The 20,043-nt window shown below is 39.2% G+C and overlaps 1 protein-coding gene across 4 annotated transcripts in view; it reads left to right on the top strand.

Annotated features, from left to right (window-relative positions):
* The window catches only part of SUMF1 (sulfatase modifying factor 1), a 104,547-nt gene that overhangs the window by 27,278 nt on the left and 57,226 nt on the right, over positions 1-20,043 (top strand). The gene's annotated exons all lie outside the window — the stretch shown is intronic.

Here is a 20,043-nt window from a genome sequence, read left to right as displayed (position 1 = left end):
GGATTACAAGCATGAGCCACTCTGTCCAGCCTGCTCAGCATCATTTTGAATGTTTGAACTTTCAGTTTTCTAGTAGTTTAAGCAACACCTTCTTGAAAACTTTAATTCTGCTTTAAGAGTTTTTTTTCTTGGCTGGGTGCTGTGGCTTCTGCCAGCACTTTGGGAGGTTGAGGTGGGAGGATTGCTTGAGGCCAGGAGTTTGAGACCAGTTTGAGACATACTGAGAGCTCATCTCTAATATTAAAAAAAAATACAAATTTAAAAATAAAAAGAAATTTAAGAAAGAATTTTTTTTTTTTTTCTTATAAGACCACTAAGACTTTTCTTGCCGAAACTCACTTGTTTGTTTGGAAAAGCTATATGGAAAAGATCATAGCCTTTGAATGAGAGAGATTTGGTTTTGAATCTGAGCTCTGCCATTTATCAAATGATTTTGGGAAAAGCCACTTAACTTTTTTTAAATTATTTTATTTTATTTTATTTTTTGAGGCAGGGTTTGCCTGTATCACCCAGGCTGGAGTTCAGTGGCGTGATCTCCGCTCACAGCATCCTTGACCTCCTGGACTCAAGCCATCCTCCCACCTCTGCCTCTCGAGTAGCTGGGGCTATAGGAGTGTGCCACCACACCCGGCTAATTTTTGTATTTTTTTGTAGAAATGGAGTTTTGCCATGTTGCCTAGGCTGTTCCCAAACTCCTGAGTTCAAGCTATCCACCTGCCTCAGCCTCCTAAATGCTCAGATTACAGGCATGAACCACCACACCCAGCCTCACTTAACTTCTTTGCTATTCTTTTTTTGACTTCTTAAGTTTAATACATAGTTTAAAATTGTTGAGTCTTCTTTGCTAATGTAAACATTTTAGTCTGCATATTTCTAAGTGACCACTTTAGTTCCACAAGTGTTATTGTAGTTTTGTGATTGTTTATTTCTAAATGTTTTGTAATGTCCATCAGCATTTCTTCTTTAACACATAGTTTATAAGATTTTTACTTTTTAGCATGCAGCTATTTTGCTGTCATTTGGTGCTGAGATCTGACTCAGTGGAGCTGTAGTCAGAGAATGTGGCCCTTATAATATTGATCCCTGAAATGTGTTGGGGCTGGCTTTAGCACCTACCAGGGGTCAACTTTCATAAATGAATCATGTGTATTTGAAAATAATTTTTTATATTAATTGGGTGCAATATTCTATACATATCCATTATAGGAAGTTGTTAATTCTGCTGGGCAAATTTTCTATATCCTTACTAATTTTTTCCTTCTGCTTGATCTTAGTAATTGCTGAGAGAGTTGTTAAAAATCTCCATTTAAGATGGTAGATTTGATCATTTCTCTTAGTCATTCTGTCAAGTTTTGCTTTATATATATTAAAGCTATGTTATTAAGTGTATGTAAGTTTGGAAGTATGTCTTTCTCAGATGAAAAATTACTAAGAGGAAACATTAGAGGTAAGTAGGGGTTCTGGCTCAACTAGCCTGACAGGATTCTTGCTGAAGGCAGGTCAGTGTGATCAGACTTCACCTGGGGGACTGGGGAGGATGAGGAGTTTGATCAGATATCAAGGGTGATCACACATTTAAGGGTAGGCAAACTGACTTAGCAGGATTCTTGGTGCAGCTGGACAATGCAGAGATGAGGTTGGAAGCCCAAAACTCAGGGCCTAGTTGAAAAGACAGTTCAGAGGCGCCTCATTAGAGTTTTGCCAAGGAGAGAATCTTTGTCATTAATGAGGTGCATCTTTCATTGTAATCTATGTACTTCTATGAGATGTTTCTTTTTTTTTTTTTTTGCTCTTATAGGTGTTGAAACTAAATATTGAAATGTTTTTATTGAGAAAAAAGGTTTTATGCTATTTATAAAATGAAATAATTAAAATAGTAAGAAAAGCATGTCTTACCATTGAATTGAACATTTTCTTATTATATAGAGATTCTCTTTTACTTTGATAATGATTTTTATGTTAAAGTCTATTTTGTCTGGTATCTGCTATATAGGTATACAAGCTTTCTTTTTGTTAGTATTTGTCTAATATATACTTTTTCTTTTTTTTTATTTTATTTATTTTATTTTATTTTTGTGTTTTGAGACAGTTTTGCCCTGTTGCCCAGGCTGGAGTGCAGTGGCACGATCTCAGCTCACTGCAATCTCTGCCTCCAGCGTTCAAGAAATTCTCCTGCCTCAGTCTCCCAAGTAGCTAGAATTACAGGTGTGCACCACCACGCCCAGCTGATTTTTCTATTTTTAGTAGAAATGGGGTTTCACCATGATGGCCAAGCTGGTCTGGAACTCCTGACCTCAAGTGATCCCCCTACCTCAGCCTCCCAAAGTGCTGAGATTACAGGTATGAGTCACTGTGCCTGGCCTTCTTTTCAGTTTTAATTTGTATCTTTATGTTTTTAGGTATATCATTGTAAATAATATATAGCCACATTTAAAAGTAATTTATTCTTTGTGTTTTAATTAAGACTTTAGTTCATTTATATTTATTGTGGCTACTGATATTTTTGGATTTAGTTCTACCATCTTATTTTTTGCCTTCTGTTTATCTGTTTTTCTCTTCTTTTTCCTTAATTTCTGGCCTGTGTTTTATTTTTCTTCTCATTCCAACTTTGTTTGTCTTCTTAGAAGTCATATACTTTATGTCTCCTCATTTAGTAATCAATTTTAATACTTGAGTATAAAGTCTAAAGTTTATTATTCCATTATTTTTTCTGTTGTATAATCCCATAACCTTACTCTAGTCATCCTTATCCAACTTACGTATTACTGGTGTCCACTCTTTCATTCTAATTTGTTTTCTTCCTCCACTAATTAGACATTGTTAATACTTTTTTATATAGTCAGTATTTCTTTACTCCTATAATTACTAATATCTGTACTCTCCATTCCTTTCTGCATCTCCGGGATTCTGTCTGAGATCAATTTCTCTTCTGCCTAAAGGATTTCCTTTGGTAGTAAACTTTCTTGTTATTGTTTGAAATATCTTTAAGTACCTTATTTTTGAAAGATATTTTCACTAAGTAAACATTTTAGGTTGGTAGTTATTTTCTTTTGGCACACTACAGGCATTATTTCACTGTCTTCTAGACCTCCTCACTCCATCCTCCAACATCTCTTAACCTCACTTTTGAATATTTTCATTTGTGTCTATATCTATGTCTATATCTATATGTATTTAGCATTCCATTGTAATTCTGTTGTCTCTTTGGCTGTATCTTTAGTATCATTTTTAGTGGTAGCTCTAAGAATTACAATATAATATACATACATGACAGCTTACACCATAGAGTTAACATTTTAACACTTTAAGTAAATGTGTCCTGTAACCACATAGATTCCACTACCCCATCCCCTGTGTTAGGGTGGTCATGTATTACATGTACACACACTGGAAAAAACCTGGGCTGTGTTCTGCCTTTTTTCTTGCAATACTCATACACAGTTAATTTAATTTATTTATTTACTTTTTAAAAATAGAGATGGGGTGTTGCCATGTTGCCCAGGCTGGTCTGAAACTCCTGGCCTCAAGTGATCCTCCCACCTTAGCCTCCCAGACTGCTGGGATTACAGATGTGCACCACTGCATCTCGCCTCGTACATATTTTAAAGACAAAAAATAGCCTGTTATAGCTCTCCAAACCATTGCTGTTGCTCTTCCTTCATTCCTAAAGTTCCGTGTTTCCTTCTGGTATCATTTCTCTTCAGCCTAAAATAAAACTTCCTCTAGTACTTTTTTTAGAGTAAGTCTTATGGTAATGAGTTCTCTTAGTGTTTCTTCATCTGATGTTTTTATTTCACCTTCATTTCTGAAGGGAATTTTCTGAGCTGACAGGTCCTTTCTTTCATCACTTTACAAATGTTGTTTCACAATCTTTTCTGGTCTACATGATTGCTGATGACAGTCATTTCAAACACTTTTCTTATGTGTATTGTGTCATTATTTTATGTCTTCCTTCAAGTTTAAAATCCCTTCTTTCTTAGGGATTATGCTATTTGGGATTTGTTAAGATTCTTGTGTGTGTCCATTTATGTTTTTAATCATATTTGGGACATTTTCAGATATTGTTTCACTTGTTTTTTAAAACCAATCTCTCCTCTCTTTTTGGGACTCCAGTGTATAAATTTTAGACCTTTTTACAGTATCCCAGAGGTTCCTTAGGTTTGTTCATTATTTTAAAGTAGTCTGTTCTCTGTATTCTTCAGGTTGTGTACTTCCTGTTGATATGTCTTCAGATTCCTTATTTTCTCTGTTATTCTCTTGAGTTTCTTCTCCATTTTTTTGCAGAGCTTATCTAGCAAGTTTTTAATTTCAGGTGTTGTACTTTGCAATTCTAAAGTTTCATTTTTAAAGATAGCTTTTTTTTTTTTTTTTTTTTTTTTTGTCTGCTGAGAGCTCTCATCTTTCCATTCGAGACCATTCACCTTTGCTTCATAGCCGATGATTGTAATAGCTCCTTTAAAGTCTGGCTGGGCGTGGTGGCTCACGCCCGTAGTTCCAGCACTTTGGGTGGCCGGATCACCTGAGGTCAGGAGTTGGAGATCAGCCTGGCTAATGTGGCGAAACCCCATCTCTACTAAAAATACAAAAATGAGCCAGGTGTGGTGGCGCAGCCTGTAATCCCAGCTACTCGGGAGGCTGAGGCATGAGAATCTCTTGAACCCGGGTGGCAGAGGTTGCAGTGAGCTGAAATCACGCCACTGCACTCCAGCCTGGGTGACAGAGTGAAAGTGTGTCTCAAAAAAAAAAAAATAAATAAAGCCTTTGTCTGATAATTCCAACTTCTGGGTCATCTTGGGGTTGGCATCTGTTCATTTTCTTTTTCCGCCAGTATTGGGTCTCTGGGGCTTGTTATAATTCTCTGGAGAATTTTTTTTTTTTTTTTCCAGCAAAATCAACCTGGTTAGGAACAGACTGTAAGTTTTGTCTCACCTAAAGCTTGTGATCATTCTGCAACTCTGTTCATTCATGTTTTTCATGCCAGCACAACATTGTAGTTTTTTATTCACTAGTATTTTACTTGTTTTAATCATAGAAAGCCTTTTAGTAAGTGCCATTGTTCTAGTTTCTTCCACTGGACTATTTCTTTGCTTGATATAATTGAATATTAAGTTAAATTTCCTTTACTGTTGCTTATTTTTAAGATTTGGTAATGCCTCATATAGTATTCTGCCAAGTTGCAATGATGTTTTGAAAAGATTTGCTATTGTGGAATACCAAATTGCAAAATTTACTATGAAATAAATCCTCTTAGATTATCTCAGAGGCCTTGGCTGGAGGAATATGCTAATAACATACATTGTGTGTGTGTGTATGGTACACTATACATAACATAAAATTTACCATTTTAACCGTTTTTAAGCATAAAATTCAGTGGCACTAAGTACAATACCAGTGTTATACAACCATCAACATTATGCATTTCCAGAACGTTTTCGTCATTATAAACAGAAGCTCTATGCTCATTAAACAATAACTCTTCAGCCTCTGGTGACCTCCATTGTACTTTGAGCCTCTAAGAATTCTCCTATTCTAAGTACCTCACGTAAGTGGAATCCTTGTCCTTTTGTGCCTGACTTCACTCAGCATTACGTCTTCAGGGTTCATCCATGTTGTAGTATGTATCAGAATGTCCTTCCTTTGAGCCCCTGCTTTCACTTGTTCTGGATCTATACAGTGACATATCTCTTGACCTACCATTTGTGTTCATGCCTTTTTGAGGTCTGTTATCCATCAGTGGGGTGTGTTCTTTGACTTCCAGTGATGGAAGTGAGTCTAATTCCTTCTGTGACAATTTGCTTTCTGGCTTAAGATGTGGTCTGTGTGTTTAGCATACAACTCTAGATGTCCCACTGTCTTCCAGGTACTATGCTGTTCTGTTCCTGAGAATAAAGGGATGAAAGATACCCTCCATGCCTTTTAACTGCTCAAAGTCTAGGAGATGCAGTAACAGACACTGAGCCAAAAGTAGGTTGGATTTCTCCCCCAATTTATACATTTTAACATCAAGTGTATTAGAGAAATAAAATGAAAATATATTTTGTTTAAAAATTATACAGTAATTATTCAAAAGGAACAAGAGTATGTGAAACCCACATTATCCTGGAGTGTCCAGGTCATATGAAATAACAAATTGAGAATAGTATTAGGATGGGAACCAGCAAGGTGCTATGGTCGAGTACCAATAAGGAGTTGGGGAAGTGTGTGGAAAGCAATATTTGTTTATCTGGGAAGGCCTGGGTGAGGAAGAGGCATTTGAGCGGAACTTTGCTGATGAGGAAGAAGTCATCCTGGGAACACTTGGGGCAGAGCATCTGACAGAAGGCCTGCTGTGTCCACATGCTTTAAGTGCACACCTTTAGCTTTGCAGTATCAGGTCTCAGCCACACTTACTCTGGAAAGTCCATTTGGAACACTGTTCTGTCATCCACATGCCAGATTTAGACGATCTGCATGTGTTACTTGTTCCTATGGTTTCTTGTGCCTTCCTTTCATATCATTCATCTCACTTATGATAATTATTTCTATACATGTTTCTTGAATGTTCTTCCCTTTACTACAGGGGTGTTCAATCTTTTGGCTTCTCTGGGCCACATTGGAAGAAGAAATATCTTGGGCCACACATAAAATACACTAGCACTAACGATAGCTGATGAGCTAAAAAAAATTGCAATAAAATCTCGTAATGTTTTAAGAAAGGTTACGAATAAGTGTTGGGCTGCATTAAAAGCCATCCTGGGCTGCTTGTAGCCCATGGGCCATGGGTTGGATAGGCTTGCTTTAGTAGGTATGTTCTGTGAAGGTGGTGGGATTGCATCTGTATTAGTCACCACTTTATCCCCAGCACAGTAACTGTCACTTAATAAGCACTTAATACATATTTGTCAAAACATGAAAGAATGCCATTTGAATATCATCTATTGGAGCCTTTAGTTTTTGAAAGCAGCAGGGCTCAGACCTGGTATGACCCATCTCATGTTGTAAAGTCAGCTTTTCCTTGGTGAGAGAACACTGGCCCGGTCACCAGGGTGAAGGTGGGTTCACAGTAACTGAGTTATTTGGGAAGGGCAGGCCAGGGCTGGCTGACTGGATGAGATAAGAAGATAACACTGTCTTTTGTGTCTTTTTTTGAAAAGAGTAGTTGTTCACTTGACTTAGGAGCCAGTGTGTGGCATAAGCTCAGGAAGCAAAACATGATAACCCTGGAAGGTGAGAACCTAATATAATAGGATAACAGGGCACACAATATTTTCTTCTAACCTGCTCCAAGAGACCTGATCAGAATGAGTATGTGTGAGTCCTGCTGAGGTCCCAGAGGTGCCGGTTTGAAATACCTATTTAATGTAACCTTAAATTTCTTTTCATGTCTTGGTTCTTTTGAGGCCAAACTTAGATTAAGAAGTAACAGTGATTCTGATATTCCCTGCCCCTCGAATATTGGACTCTGTATCATTGTCCTCTGTGGGAAAACCAAGGTAAACTGTTGAGTAGAGAGTCATGCCCAGGGATATCTAGCTTTAAGAGAAACTTATGAAAAAATAAGAATTTAGAATGGATGAAACTTTCAAAATTACCTGGCAAAAAATCTTGTAGATGAGGCAACAATGGCCCACGAAGGGGCACAAAGGGATATCCCACTGAAAGACTGTATTCGAGATTGATGTTTATGCAGAAGAGGGTCACCCAGGGATAGGGTGGGTTTGGAAATCATGCAAACCTAAGGAACAGATGACTTTTTTCATTAAAAGTATTGTTTATCCAGTATGTACTATGGGCTAGGTTGTGTTTTAAGTGCCGTAGATACAACAGATAACTAGATATAAATCCTTATTCTCATGGAGGTTATAATTCTAGTAAGGAAGAGACTCTAAATAGGTAAATTTATATCTGACTATGACGATGGACTGCGATTAAAATAAAACAGAATAATGGAAAAATTATTGGAGTATAATGCGGTTGAGCTCTTGGGTCTTTTATTTGTAGGATTAGTGATGGCCTGTCTGAGGTGATGACTTCTGAGCTGAAACCTAAACAATGAGCAAGGCTAGCATGACCAGGAAGGAGGGAGTTAGGAACAAGGGGGACTGTGATGTGGGGTCAGGGTTAGGTTGGAGAAGTAGGCAGAGTTGGATTACACAGAGCTTTGTAGGCCTCAAAGAAATTTGGTTTTCATCTTAAACACAGTTGGAAGCCATTGGATCTAATTAACATTTTAAAGAGACCACTCTGGTTCTGTTTGGGGTTTTGTGATAGTCCAGGTGAGAAATGATGGGTCTGAGGAACAAGGTGGTAGGAGGAGAGAAGCTAAGAAGTGATCTGATATTTGGAAGTACCTCTGAAAGCATAGGGAGAAAAGACAAGACAGGAATCCAGTATGACTCCTGGGTTTTGGGGAGATGGTGATACCCTTAATTTGAGATTGGAGTGCCTGGGAAAGGTTGAATAAATTACTGAACCTAAAGACTAAGAGATAAATGAGTTATGATTATTCTACAAATGTCTGAAAGATGATAGAGAAAGAATTTGATCTATTCCATGTGATCTCTGGGAACCTAGAAAGGGACAGCAGAGGCAAGGTCTCCAGGAGACCGATTTCAGTTTAGCTAAAGATTAGGAACTCTGTTAGAATGATCTGAACATGACAGGGACTGCCTACCAGGAAGTGATATCTGTCACCCAGATTGTTCAAGCTGAGACTGTGGGACCATCTATTCACAGAGTGACTTCATAATTTATTGTCCAAATCAAGACACTTTTGAGAGTGAAATGGGATGCTCTTAATTATGCTTGAATAATAGTGACTTAGGACTTTTCTCAATCACTTTTGCCGGCTGGAGATACCTGGCTGGCAATGCCCTTGCCCCACCTTGGTCTGTGACTTCAGAGCTAGCTTGGCCTCACCACCATTTTTGTCATGTGGGGTGGCTGCTCTCTGCTGGTAAAGGACAGAGGGCATGGTGTTACAGCCTTTTCTGCACCCATGTTCGGGGGGGTCCCAAGCTCTTGTCCTACATCCAAGAAGAATGAGGATATGCTGACAATCAAAGTCTGAGGAGGGCGGAGAAAAATTTTATTGAGCGACGCAACAACTCTCAGTGGAGAGAGGACACGGGGGTGGTCCCTACCCTCGCAGTTGGGTAGTTTCTCTCTCAGTGTAGCTGAGTCCAGGGCTTTTATGGGCTCGGAATAGGGGAATGCATGCTGATTGGTTTGTGTGTATGCAAAGAAAGGCTAAAGCAAAGAAACCACTCAAAGGTGGGCATGGCAGTGTAGAAAACCAATTAGTAAAGGGTAGGTATATGTAAAATTAGTGAAGGGTAGGGATCGATCAGAGGAAAGTGTGCCAAATGGGAAGGCAGGTTCTCAATCTGGTCTGTGGCTTTGACTTAAAGCTTGGCTTTCAGGCTTTAAACTGTCTTCCACTTTTAGGTGGGGTTTCACCTCGGACCTGCCTCTGTCTGCCTAGGCATTTGTCTGCTTCCTGCCACTATCAACAGGTATAAATTTGGACTGCCCTTGTCAAGTAGGGAACAGTATTCATCCTACCTTATTTCTGTTCATCCTAGAGACACTATAGAGGGAATGCTTTTAGGTACCTGTTAAAATCAAGTAACCTTTTGGCATCTTTCCAGATCTAAGGTTCTGAAGATCTTTGGTACATTTTATTTAACAAAAAGTATTGATGCCCAAGTTTTCTGGATTAGTTCAAATCCACCTGTAATACAGGTGGCCTCCTGTGTGGAACACCCTTCCCACTCCTGCCCTGCCTTGCTTGCTCCTTCTTCTCACTTCCTGCAGGAAGCACCTGCAGGGCCTCACCCACCTGACTTTGGATGCCCCACCTTTGGCTACCATAGCTCATTGAGCTTTTCTTGGCCACAGTGCTTAGAACAGGCTTGAAATCATCTGCTTGTTTGTCTCTCTTCCCTTCTCAATTATGTACTTTGGTTGTGTATCCCCGGGGGCTAGCACAGGAGTGGCATAGAGAAGATGCTCACCAAGTATTTGCAGAATGAGTAGATAGCATCATGAACCTATTCTATAGATTTGTAGTCATGTGCCAGTACCTACATAATACCTAACTACATGTTGAGTGCTTTTTATGGTATATCCTCATAGCAAGCCTGTATGATAAATTTTCATAGAGTACTAATTTTACTGATTGAGGAAACTGAGGCTCAGAGAGGAAAGTAATTTGTCCAGCCAACATTACATGGCTAGTGATGTAATAGGAGAGCCAAAATTGGCACCCAGAATTAGCCACTTGGCTCAAGTGCCTACTATTTGTCCTGTTACTCAAGACTTACCATACACTTTATAAGATTCTTAGAAGTCCTGCAGTTAAAAATTAGTTTAACTTTGAGTAACCCAGTGCTTTCCTAACTAGTGTGACTCCTTTGATGGTGGAAACCTTTTATTCTCTGTACCTTCTACCATCTTATGGAAAACTGTCAGGAAACAGCTGTTGGGAAATGCTTTAATAGTGGAAAAATTTCTGAATTGTAAACCTGCAGCCGTGGGTTACTTTCCTGGCTCTGCCACTATCTTCCACTTTTCAGGGCCTGTTTTCCCCTTTATAAAATGAGGGAATTTCAGTAGATATCTTCTCAGATCCTTCCCAACGTTAAAGTCTTTGCCACTTTTAAAATCCTTTAAAAGTATGCAAATGTTTCCTGCATAGTTTGCCTCCACCAGGAGGACAATCAGCAGTCACCATCTTGCCACTGGTGCAGTGTCCTGCTGCAGGGTGAAATGAGATGTGCCAGGCTGGCAGCCTGAGGAAATTAGCTCTGCAGAGTGTTCAGAATTTGTTCTGTGCTCTTGCGGCCATAGGCTGAGATTGGCTCATATAGTACCAGCCTCTCGTTTGAAGGGCCAGCAACAGAGCCATGATGTTATATGGTCATCTGCAGGTGTGAATCTCTTACTATTAATGTAAGTAGGAAGTAGATCATCTGAGGCTGTGAGCCTGTGCTGCCTTTGCAACTAGAGCCCCTGTCCCTTGAGGATGCTCTTTTTCCTGTGTTTTACAACTAATCGATGAGATTATTTATATTGTTGTTTACCTCCAAGACAACGTGTGTGGGAGAATTTCCTGTTCTTAGAATGCCTTTTCTATGTTCTGTCTTCTCTTTGACCCCTCTTCCCAGAAACTTGAGAGCTTATAAGGCATGAAAAAATAACATAGGAGCAATCAGATGGCATTCCAACTTTCTGTAATTTCCCTGTTTTAGACACTGGAAAAGATCTATAAGTAAGCTACTAGCAATGTAAGGAACCTAAGTGGAGCCTTCTTGTAGAGTTGAAATAAATACCTTCATCTTGGGTGTACACTCAGATGTCTTTCCAGAAGGAAACTAAGCATACCATCTGATAATATTGAGGATTTTTGTAAATGATTTTTAGGAAGGGCTATGAAGACATGCTCTTAGGTTGCAGTGATGCTACTTGTGGAAATTTAGCAGAAGCAAAAAATATACATGAAGGTGTTTGAACATCTTCACTGTAGTGTTATCTATAACAGCAAAAAAAAAAAAAACACCAACAGACAAACTTGAACATAACCTGAATGGTTCAATGTTAGGAGACCGAAAATTATAGTGTATTGACAAGACAAAAATATTGGCAGCCACTAAAAGTGAACATTATGAAGTTCGGATAAGACATAGAAAAATATTCAATAAAATCAGTGAAAACATTCAATATAAAATTTGGAAAAACTGTAAAAATGTGTATGCTTACTGATGAAACTGGAAGGTAAATATAAAAATGAAATTTGTAATAGAATGATGAATATAAGTAATTTTTAATGGACACTTATTTGAGATTGCTTACTTTTGTTTTTTCAATGTAACATTAAGTCTCAGCTCCATTAAAAGAAGAAACTAAATGAAACTAAAATGAAAATACGAATAAAAAAATATGTTCACTGTAGACGTTTCAGACATTAAAAATGGAACAGGACCTAGAGAGGTGGCTCATGCCTGTAATCCCAGCACTTTGGGGGGCTGAATTGGGAGGATTGCTTGAGGCCAGGAGTTCAAGACCAGCCTAGGCAACATAAACAAGACTCCATCTCTACAAAAAATGAAAAAATTAGCCAAGTGTGGTGGCATTTGCTTATAGTCTTAGCTACTTGTGAGGCTGAGGTGGGAGGATTGCTTGAGCTCAGGAGTTCAAGGTTACAGTGAGCTATGATAGTGCCACTGCACTCCAACCTGGGTGACAGAGTAAGACCCTCTCTCCAGAAAAAAAAAAAGGCACAAGAAGAACATTAGATATACCCAGAATCTCACCACCCAGAATTAATCATTATAAACATTTAAATATATGTTCTGCTAATATTTTCTTGGGTTGTGTGGGTATGTGTGTGGGTGTCTCTATAGATATATTTTTAATTGAGCTTGTACAAACATTTTTGTAAATGGCTTTTTTCACTTTCAGTCAAGGGCAGACATTCAAATTTTAGTTTTTCAGCGTGTAATTTTTAATGACTACGATGTATTCTTTCAAATGGTATAAAATAAATGATTCTGAATATTGTCACATTGCTTTCAAGGTAGGTTATACCAATTTACAGTTACTTATTTGACGAAAATGAGTAAAACTTATTTTTAAATAATAATAAGTGTTTTTCTTTTATTTTTGTTAATTTTTTTTACAAGCCCCAAATCAGTTCCCCCTGCCCCCTGATAATTATGCAGGTCTTAACTGAAAATGAGTAAACTAGATCAATTTTAAGGCTTCTTTAAGTCCATAGATTCCTTGGGCCATTTTTTGCACAGTCTTAATAGTGCCTAGAAATTCTGCCTAGAATTTCCACTCCTCTCTTCAGGACATGAAATGTTTTGAGTATACTGATTACTGATTGTGTGCCTTGGGAATGCAGTGTATTATAGGATGAGGAATTTCACTAAGAACTGAACCAAAAAGTATTGAAAAAGTTCAAGTCTGCCTGAAGTTTCATAAATATTTTTACCCTATTTGAAAAAGCAGGCATTTTTCTTTCCCATGCAGTCTATTAAGTCATCAAGGTACCTGATTTAGGATTTAATTTGAAGTAAGCTGTCAGACTTGACTACCTATTTTCATGATGAATTTGTTTTTAGCCTTTATTCAAGCCTCATTCTTAGCTTTCCACACTTGTATTGGGTACTGAAGAAATATTTTTACTGTGTGCTCTTTACTCCATTTAATTCCTTCAGTTGCTAAATTCTCCTCTGGTTTTATTTATACTTCATGGATTTGAGCAGATCTGTAATTTCTCATTGTTCACTGATGCCAGTTGAAAAATTCTCCCTGGTTGTTTTTATAGGGGTAGCTGTCATGTTCATACTACATTTCAAGAAACGTCCATCTTTTAAATTTGCTTGTCTAAATGCATTTAATTTTTAAGAGAGCAGTTGTAAAGTTGTGAACTTGACATCTTTACACTTGAGTATGCATAATTATACAGAGCTTTCTTTTTCCTGTGCTGATTTTATTCTGGGCTGTGTGTGTATAAGAAGCATAATTTGCCACCTCTGGCAAGAATAAAGACACCTTTGCTGTCTTGTTTCCTTTTCTTTAAGCTGCTACTACAAGTCTGGTTACGTCCCCAGGGAGAGGTGGGAAACATGTCTTTGCTCTCTGAAGCCCATTTCTCAAGGGGACCTCAAAACTCACATGGGTCCTATTTACATTGTAATTGGTCACTGGCTGGCTCATACAGCTGTTTCAACTTAAACCCTAGACAGTTGCTATGGAGATGGTTGACTAGAAATAGGTCGTATTAAGGTCCTTTTTCCTCTGAATATAAGGGGGTGCTGTAACTCTGGAAATTGTCTCAGTTGAGCAGAGAATGCGTAGGTGGAAAACCACATCCAAAAAAATGTCTCTTTTTAGGTTGAGGTTTATCATAGATGCGAGTCCACTCATGTTGCTGCTTCTGCTCTGTAAACAACACACCTGAACACTATTCCTGTTAAAAGGAGTTAGAGATGTCACAATCTGCAGTATAGCCTTGATAAAATGCCTAATATATGACTCTTAAAAGTTGTTTATTTTGTTAAGTTCTGAAACCTAGTAGAATAGCACTTATTTTCAAGACAGAGTCAGGATTTCAAGAACAAGTTATTTGAAATGTTTAGAAACAGTGACACTTGGAAAAGGAAAGCATCTAGTGAGTTTGGATGGGATTTGCCCTAAATTTGGCCAGAAAATATTTGACATTCCAAGGGAAACTTGGGCAGGATGAATAAGGCCCTACCTCTGATTTTGTCAGTCCTCAGTTGTGGGGTAACTTTGATTACTTGTCTTTCCTTCTTCATGTGTGAAATGGGAAAATGATTTCTGACTGTGCATCTGACCATCACAATGGTGACTTATGATCTGTCTTACAGACAAGTGTGTAGTTTTGTTCCCTTACAGGGGCCCAAGCTTTCTGGAGTTTGGAGGTTGAGGAATGTGGATCCCTCCTGTATTCTGTTTACCCCTCACACCCTCCCTGATGTGGTTTGACTGTGTCCCCAACCAAATCTCATCTTGAATGAATTGTAGCTCCCATAATCTTCACGGGTCGTGGGAGGAACCCAGTGGGAAGTGATTGACTCATGGGGCTGGGTTTTTCCCACACTGTTCTTGTGAGAGTGAGTAAGTCTCACGAGAGCTGATGGTTTTATAAAAGGGGGTTCCCCTGCACATGCTCTCTTGCCCTCTTGCCTGCTGCCATGTAAGGCATGCCTTTGCTCCCCCTTCACCTTCCACCATGCCATGATTGTGAGGCCTCCACAGCCATGTGGAATGTGAGACAATTAAACCTCTTTCCTTTGTAAATTACCCAGTTTCGGATATGTCTTTATTAGCAGTGTGAGAATGGACTAATACACTCCCCTTGCCCTACCCTCATAGTGCTGCTTGCTTTAGAGCGTGGGTTAGTTCATGTGTGGATGGTTCTCATACTATGACTGTGATGGAAGATGGTACGTCTTCTTGAGAAGTCTTTGGAAGTGACACATGTTCCAACCCTTCCTTCACCTCTTAGCCCTTGGTCACTTTTCTCAGCTGATCAGTACTCTGAAAAGGGTGAACTGGTGGGTGGAGGGGGCTCAAGCTGAAGAGATATGGGGGTAGATTTTCACTAATTAGCATATATGTTCTTTGAAAGCTCTAAGAGAATATTGTAACTTGTAATAACATAAATGAATAGTAGTAATAATGACAGCTAACATTCTGTACCAGGTACTTTTCTAAGCACTTTACATGTATTTTTAAATTTAATCCTTATAACAACCACAGAAAGTAGATAGTAGTATTTTATCCCCACTTTGCAGATGAGTAAACTGAGGCCTGAAGGGGTTAAATAAGCAGCTGGAGATCTTGTAGCTTGTAAACAGTGGTACTGCTGTTCAAGCTTAGGCAGCTTTGCTCCAGGGTCAGATACTCTTACCACTCTGCTACTATGAACTGTATATTAATATTTAAGAAGAGTAATCTTTTTTTCCTAATTATCATAATGCAGTAGATAATTTGCTCTCCCCAGAGGACATTTAGCAATATCTGGAGACATTTTTGTGTGCCACAGTTGGCGTGGGAGCGGGAGGATGCAACTGGCATCTAGTGGGTAGAGGTCAGAGACACTGCTAAACATCCTGCAATACATAAGATAGTCTCCTATAACAAGGTATTTGGCCTTAAAATATCAACAGTACTGAGGTTGAGAAAACCTGTGATAGTGACGCACACTCATTCTAAAAATGTCTAATAGTACTCTCCTGATCCTTTGCTCATGTTAAGTTTATGTATAGTCTTTCCAGACATTTTTCTCCTGATGATACTAACAAAGATTGTTATGCATACATTTTACAGAAACGAAATCAGATGTGTATTCTGTAGGTTACCTTTGTGACAGTATATTATTTTCATATTTCCTTATTAGAGTATATTTTGATAACTAGCCATATAGTATTCCTTTTTTCATGGACATCAAGGACAGTTGGGTCATTTTGTAATTCTCAGTTAGAAACAATATTATGTCTAGATTTACTATACATATATCTTTGCATACTTGCTTCAGGTCTTACTATTTTGGACCAAAAAACTAGGTTGCAGCCCTTGGTCAAGGATAGTGTTATCGTGGTGGTGTTCTCTTCCCCGTCCTCCAGCTAGTGTGTTGACGTGGTTTTTCCATCTTACTGTGCACCTCATTGAGATTGGTGATCATCGTATAGCTCCATGATGTTAAGCTAGTAGTGTGTTTTGCGTGGATCGCTAGGGTAGCATGAAAGATTTCAGAAAGAATAGATGCCGAGAAAAAAGAAAAGCAGGTGTCTAGAATGAGAGAAAGTGTGAGTGAGTAGGTGTGTGTATAGCAGAGGGTGGGGTAGCGGGTGGAAGGAGATAAAAAAACTATAGTACTAACATGTGTAGGATGATATCTGGACCCACCAATTTGAATTTTAGAGACATTTATCAAGGAAAATGAGGTGACTAATTGTACACTTTCTATCCCAGTTATTGCAACTGAGGAATTAATTGTTGTATTAAGCCATTCTTGCATTGCTATAAAGAAATACCTGAGGCTGGGTAGTTTATAAAGAAAGAGGTCTAATTGGCTCACAGTTTTGCAGGCTGTACTGGAAATGTAGCTCTGGTATCAGCTTTTGGGGAGGCCTCAGGAGACTTTCGATCATGGCAGAAGACGAAGTGGGAGCAGGTGCTTCCCATGGTGAAAGCAGGAGCAAGAGAGTGAGGTGGGGGGAGGTGCCACACACTTTTGACCAGATCTCCTGTGAATACAGTGAGAGCTCACTCATCACCAAGGGGACGGCGCAAGCAATTCATAATGGTTCTGCTCCAGTGATCCAAAGACCTCCCACCAGGCTCTACCTCCAATATTGGGGATTATATTAATATTTTAACATGAGATTTAAGTGGGGATAATAAATAAACTATATCAATTATTATATGTAAAATAAATACTTTTAAAACTATTTAATATACCGTCTTAAATCATACTCTGAGGATTCCTGGGACTTGTAGATCCCCTCCAAGAATCAGGTTCAGTGCTAGCCATATAGTAGGTGCTCAATAAATATTTGTAACCAGATTGAATTGAGAGGAAAAGGAGAGTAGAAGAGTATGGGCTGAGAGGCCACTAGAGAGAAGCCCTGGGGACTTCTATACATAAACTGACTTGAGGGAAAGCTCCCCTTTGAAAAAGGGGTAGACTCCAATCCCATACAGGTTGCTGTGAATGCCATTAATTTATTCCTTTTTATGGCTGAGTAGTATTCCATTGTGTGTGTGTGTGTGTGTGTGTGTGTATCACAGTTTCTTCATTCACTTGTTGATTGGTGGGCGTTTGGGTTGGTTCCACATTTTTGCAATTGGGAATTATGCTGCTAGAAACGTGTGTGCATGTATCTTTTTCATGTAATGACTTCCTCTGGGTAGATACCCAGTAGTGGGATTGCTGTATCAAGTGGTAGCTCTACTTTTAGTTCCTTAGGGAATCTCCACACTATTTCCATTATTCTAAGTGAAGTAACTCAGGAATGGAAAACCAAACAACATATGTTCTCACTTATAAGTGGGAGCTAAGCTGTGAGGATGCAAAGGCATAAGAATGACATGGTGGACTTTAGGGACTCAGGGGAAGTGATAAAAGACCACAAATTGGGTTCAGTGTATACTGCTCAGGAGATGGGTGCACCAAAATCTCACAGATCACCACTAAAGCACTTACTCGTGTAATCAAATACCACCTGTTCCCCAGAAACCTATGGAAATAAAAAGTTTAAAAATAAATAAATAAATAATTTTTTTAAAAAAAAAGAAGAAAAAGGGGTAGGAAATGGCAGGGGCCTTCTCCTGTTTAAGGCTTGTGTGTGTTTGTCTCTGCTAAAGCTGTGCACATGTGTATTCTAGGACCCAGCTGTTCCACTCCACCGTGTACTGTAGGCAAAAATGCATACATATATTTGCCAAAAGCCACAAACTCTTTTAAGAATATCCATAGAAGCAGTACTATTCATAATAACCCCAAACTGGAAACTACCCAAATGCCCACTAGTAGTAGTATGGATAAACAAATCATAATTAAAAAAAAAAATCACTAGTGATGAAATATTCTCATACCCACAAAAGGGTATGAGAAGAAAAGTCATTCTAGTATCTACCACTCAGATTTCACAGAGGTTAACATATTGCTATATTTTATCATTCTTTTAAGCTTTTTTATTTTTATTTTTTAATTTAAGAACTAGAACCTTCTGGTGGTGGTGTTAGTGTTGGGGACAGGGTAGAGTTGGGAGAATGATCTGAGGATCCTCCTGAAACACAAGTGTGGGCTGACCTGAGCTTTCACTGCAGCTCCTCCCTTGACACTGAATGAGTTACCTGTCATGGGCACCTAAATCTGCATAGCCCAGTCAGTGAGAACAGCCCCAGATGAGCTTCTACAGCACCACAAATGACATAGAAAGAAGCCATGCCTTTTCACTCTCCTGTTCTCTGTAAAATAAAACACCTTGCTGTAGTGTCATTTAAGGAGCTAATGCCTTCTTTTGTTGAAATATTTTAAAAATCGGTTTTTCCCACCAAATTGTGGTTGAGATATCATGAATGTTCTGATTGTGTTGGTGTGAAAAGAGAATGAACAAGAATGGGGCTTGGTGTTTTCAGTGATTGCTGTAAGGGTTAGCAGGAACATGTTCTCCCTTAACTTCTACTCAGACAAGCTCTAAAGGATGAAAACAATCAAAGAGTAACATTGTTGTGGGGATAACCGTGAGTCACTTTCTTTTGTATTTGTATTTGTATTGGAAGAATCATTTGCAGGCCAGGTGCAGTGGCTCACACCTGTAATCCTGGCACTTTCAGAGGCCAAGTTGGGCAGGATCACTTGAGCCCAGTAGTTCAAGACCAGCCTGGGCAACATGGCAAAACCCCGTCTCTACAGAAAATACAAAAAATTTAGCTGGGCATTGTGGCGCACACCTGTAGTCCCAGGTACTTGGGATGCTGAGGTGAGAGGATCACCTGAGCTGGGGAGGTCAAGGCTGCAGTGAGCCATGACCGTGCCAGTATTCTCCAACCTAGGCGATAGGGTGAGACCCTGTCTCAAGAAAAAAAAAAAAAAAAAAAAGAATCATTTGCAACATCTGTTCTTTAGTATTAGCAGCAATGATTAGTTTTGTGGCTCTCCTTGTGACTGAGTGTCATGGGGCCATAGTGAGACTGGTTCCCTTTACTGAGTGCTTGCTAAGTCATATTAACCTCAGTTGCTAAGGGCATAGTCATAAGTCCTGTATGCGTATTATATTTCCTCCTTGTAATAACCCAAGATATAGGTGCTGTTACTATCTCTATCTCCACATGAGAAAACAGGCTTGGGGAAAGAGGTTAAATAAGTTGCCTTGGGTCACACTGTGAACAGCAGAGCCATGATTCAAATCTCATTTTGACTGGCTCCAAAGCCTGTGTTCCTAACTAAACCATTCACTAAATGAGGACCACTGACTGTTGTTATTTTGGTTAACAGAACCATAAAGTAGGAGTTAAGGTTCTAGTTGCAGTTTGCTGAGCATTTTCCAATCTTACCTCATTTGACCTCTGTATTCTCAGTTAGGTGAGGCAGGTGGGTGTGCTCCCATTTCACAGACAAGGACTAGGAGGGTCCAGACAAGTAGTGAACTTGCCCAGGGTCACCCAGCCAATGTTGGGTTGGAAGTGTAATCAGGGTCTTTTGAAAACACACCCCATTTTTTTCTCTGTGCTTCAGCTTGATCTCTGACCACCATGGTTGACCTTCAGCCTCACATTTAATTGTAGGGTTAACTCTGTTTCCCCATCTTTTAAATAGGAGCAGCACTACCTGTCTCACTTGTTAGAGATTATAGAGGATTGACTAGCCATGCACTTTTAAAAAATTCTTACAAAGGCCGGGCGCGGTGGCTCACTCCTATGATCCCAGCACTTTGGGAGGCCGAGGCAGGCGGATCACGAGGTCAGGAGATTGAGACCATCCTGGCTAACACGGTGAAACCCCGTCTCTACTAAAAATAC

This window comes from Colobus angolensis, unplaced genomic scaffold, assembly GCF_000951035.1.
Source record: "Colobus angolensis palliatus isolate OR3802 unplaced genomic scaffold, Cang.pa_1.0 Scaffold160, whole genome shotgun sequence".
Taxonomy (NCBI): domain Eukaryota; kingdom Metazoa; phylum Chordata; class Mammalia; order Primates; family Cercopithecidae; genus Colobus; species Colobus angolensis.
The sequence above is the reverse complement of the archived record's forward strand: the minus strand, read 5'-3'. Positions and strand labels throughout refer to the sequence as shown.